Here is a 3,940-nt window from a genome sequence, read left to right on the forward strand (position 1 = left end):
TGCCACATGGTTCCCCAAAGGGGCCAGAAAGACACATCAGAAAGTTGGGGACAGGGTGAGGAAGGCCATCATCCTTTGGAGCAGATTTGGCCACCTGGAGATGAGAAGAGCCAGTTCTGCAAAGTACCCTCGCTCCCTTCTTCACCTCCCTTTCACTTCCCTGGGGTTGTACCTCCCAACAAAGCATCCACACCCAGACGTCTCCCCAGGCTCCCTCTTCTTGGAGACCTGAGCTAAGACAGTAACTAAGCTGGGCTGGTTACAGTCATGTGAGATTGGTTTAGCAGTAGATAACTGATTCATAAAGTTCTTTGTATGAACATATTAAAAGAGAAGAAGATGTATGACCTTTTCAGTAACACAGAAGCAATTTCAGAGAAAACGATATCTACGTAACAACCAGAGCAGCGAGCACATTCCTTTTGGGTCGTGATTCAAACACATCAACTGTAAAAGAACATGTTTGAGACAATCAGGGTTATCTGACGAGGGATTAGGTTTTAGATGACATCAAGCAATTGTTAGGAATCCTGTCAAACATGAGAGGGAATTTGCGCTTATATAAAGAAATGTTAGATTTGTAAGAGAGGTACCTGAAGTGCGCGGGGGTGAAATGACGTGGCGTCTGCGCTTTGCTTTAAAATACTCCAGTAAAGAAAAAACCAAGAGAAGCGAGAAGCAGGGCAAAATCCTCCTAATTGTTGGATCTGGCTGATGAGTATGTGAAGGTCTCATTGTTCCATGGTCTCTACTTTTGAGACTGTGTAAAAATTTTCGTGATAAAAATAAACTCAATGAAGTAGCATTTGCCGCCACCGTAAAAGTGACACCCAGTGATGGGCACATTAAGTGCTGGCTGGCAGGGGGAGGGCGGGGCATCCCTGGCTCTGTCCCCGTCACCCATGACCTGCACGTTCTGGCAGTGGTGAGTGCCCAGTGTGTGCTGTGGGACAGAATTCTCTCTCAACCCCCCACAGAGGATCCTCTCCCCAACCTAACTCCAGCCTGGGAGGGCCTCGGGGGTCTATGGCACACTCTGCCTGCCGGCTTTGTTCTGGAAGGGGCTGGCAAGGCATGGCCGGCCCCACGTTCCACTCTGAGGACAGCTCGGGGGTCTGCGGGGGACCATCCTGTCTAACCTGCTGACCTCGAGGAGAAGCAGGGCGAGGGCTTAGCGCAGGCACATTCCCTGCTGAGCCGCAACAATGCCGCATCCGCCCTACACAGGCGGATTTGTGTGTGAGGCCCGCGGGGCCCTGGAGTGGAAAATTGCAGCGCCGGCCTTTGTGGGGCAGACTGCTGGCGTTATGGGAATCCTTTAGATGAAGCGAATGTCGCCTTTGTGTGAGGGGCTGGCATTGAGCTCGGGTGCAGCGGAGCGGCAAATCGCTGAGGACAGGCTTAAGCTGGGCCTCAGAAACAATGCCGGGAGCAGAGGAACCATCGCAGAGGCCGGGAAAAACCTCCCGACAGGTCTCGATCTGCAGAGATATTCGAGAAAAATGATCTCCGAGACAGTGGCTTACACACCCCCCGGCACACACACCATGGACACACACCACATACATCACACACACACCACACACCACATATGCAACACACACATCACACACACCACACAGACACACACCACAGATAAACCACACACACACCACACCCCACACACATCACACACCAGATACATGACACACACATCACATACACCACACAGACACACACCACAGATAAACCACACACACTCCACACCACATATACAACACACACATCACACGCCACACAGACACACACCACAGATAAACCACAAACACACACCACACACCCCACACATATCACACACCAGATACACGACACACATCACACACACCACAGATATACCACACATACCCCACACACCCCACACCACATATGCAACACACATCACACACACCACACAGATACACACCACAGATAAACCACACACACACCCCACATACATCACACCAGATACACAACACACACGTCACACACACTACACAGACACACATCACAGATAAACCACACACACACCACACTGCACATACATCATATACCACACACACATCACAGACACACCACACACACCACACTCATCACAGAAACATCACACACCACACATATACCACACACACATTCTATACACCCCACACATCACATAAACACCACACACACACCACTCACATCACACGTCATATATACACCACACACCACACACCCCACACATCACATAAACACCACACACACCACATACCACACACATCACACACATACACCCCACACACCACACATATCAAATACACACCACACCCCTGCACATGCTCCCAGACCGGTTGGAGCCCTGCCCTCGCACCCCAACTCCCACACATCTGCCCCTCTGTTCCCTTGGCCTCTGGCCCCTTCTCTACCCTCAGGAGCCCTGTGCAGCCCACACTGAGTCCTGCCCAGCCCCTGGGCCAGGAGAGACGGTCCCCCTGCCATCCCCAGCGCTGCCCACCCTGCAGAGCATCCTCAGGTAGCCAGGCTCCACACCTGTGACAGGCCTGAGGCCCCGGCTGCAGGTCCCACTCGGCTGCAGTTCCTGCCGAGGCAGCCAATGGCCTTGAGGCCTCTCCCAGGTGGGACGGCCCCGCGAGGACTGGTGGGCGCAGGGGCCAGCCCTGCCCATCGCCTTGCTCAGCTGTGGGAGGCATGTGGCTTTTCTTTCTCTGATCTTTGGGAAAGTCTTACTTTTTCTTCCCCGAGGGGTGAGAGTCGGGCCTGTGCTGGCACTGCGCTGAGCCAGGCATGCTGGGGTGGCGCCTCCCTTGCTGGGGTACAGATGGCCTAGATGGGGCCCGTGTGGAGGCTGCGTCCCTCCGACCCTGCCGCCTGCGCAGTCCCTGCATCTGTGTGGGGGGACCCAGCAGCAGTGGGCCTGGGTGGGGCTGGGACCGAGGGTCAGGCCGGATGGAGCTGCTTGGTGGCACTCGGCCCGCATTCTCCCTGTGGCCACTGAGACCCCAGGTGGGCACTGGCACCTTGGACGATGCCCGGGTCCCCTCACAGTCCCTTCAGTTACCCCCCACTCTCAGCCTTCTCTGGAAACTGCAGTGACCCCCTCCCACAGCCCCTCAACCCAAGGCGGGTCCTTTGGGGCCCACTGGGCGCTCTGGCTGGGCCTACCCTGGGCTGGTCACGCTCACCAGGGTCTCAGTCCAGGGCACAGGCAGGGGTGACGGTGACTCTCCAGGAGGCCAGGAAAACCAAGAGACATCCAGTGAGGAAGGGCTGCCCGTGCTTAAGGACGTCCAGTGAGGAAGGGCTGCCCGTGTCCAGGGACGTCCAGTGAGGAAGGGCCGCTCGTGCCCAGGGTGACCATGTTTGCACAGACCCCAGTGTGCCTGTGGGGCTGAGCTGTTTGCCTACCCCATGCCCTCCCCAGGTGGGAGGATGCAGGACCAGCCTTGTTCTTGCCCTTCCCAGCCCTGGCCTGGGAGGCAGACACTTGACTCGCGGCCCTTGGCTTCCGTGCCAGGCTGCCTGGAGAGGTCAGCGTCTTCTGGGAGGGGGCCTTGGGGCCTACTGGGCAGACCTCTCTCTCCAAGATTCTTCCTGTCCCCAGGCGGACCTTCCCCTGACCCAGCTCACACCAGCCTGGGGCCTGTGTGCTGGGGTCGGGCTCTAGCAGGCTGTCCCAGGCAGGCCCCAGGGAGCCCTGTGCCACTGGGCAGTGGTGTGGGAGGCACAGGAAGAAGCTCACCTCACTCTTCAGACCTCCTGGCGGGGACCCTTGTTTCCTATATCCTCTCTACCTTGGGGTCCCAGCGTTGCTGGTGACAAGGCCGGCTGTAGGTTTTGGCTCAGAGGCAGACTGAGGGCAGAGCCAAAGGGCTCCAGGCCTCCTCAAACAGTCTCGGTTGGCTCACACTTGGAGGGCTGCCAGAGG

At 56.6% G+C, this 3,940-nt stretch overlaps 1 long non-coding RNA gene across 1 annotated transcript; it reads right to left on the minus strand.

The window, feature by feature from the left end:
* Window positions 1–820: 820 nt before the first annotated feature.
* LOC115896203 lies at window positions 821–3,940 on the minus strand. The gene is made up of 3 exons (XR_004056132.1): window positions 3,755–3,940; window positions 2,743–2,900; window positions 821–1,481 (listed from the first exon to the last, which is right to left on the minus strand). It is a non-coding gene; the product is annotated as an uncharacterized LOC115896203 (long non-coding RNA).

This window comes from Rhinopithecus roxellana, unplaced genomic scaffold (genome assembly GCF_007565055.1).
Source record: "Rhinopithecus roxellana isolate Shanxi Qingling unplaced genomic scaffold, ASM756505v1 contig5965, whole genome shotgun sequence".
Taxonomy (NCBI): domain Eukaryota; kingdom Metazoa; phylum Chordata; class Mammalia; order Primates; family Cercopithecidae; genus Rhinopithecus; species Rhinopithecus roxellana.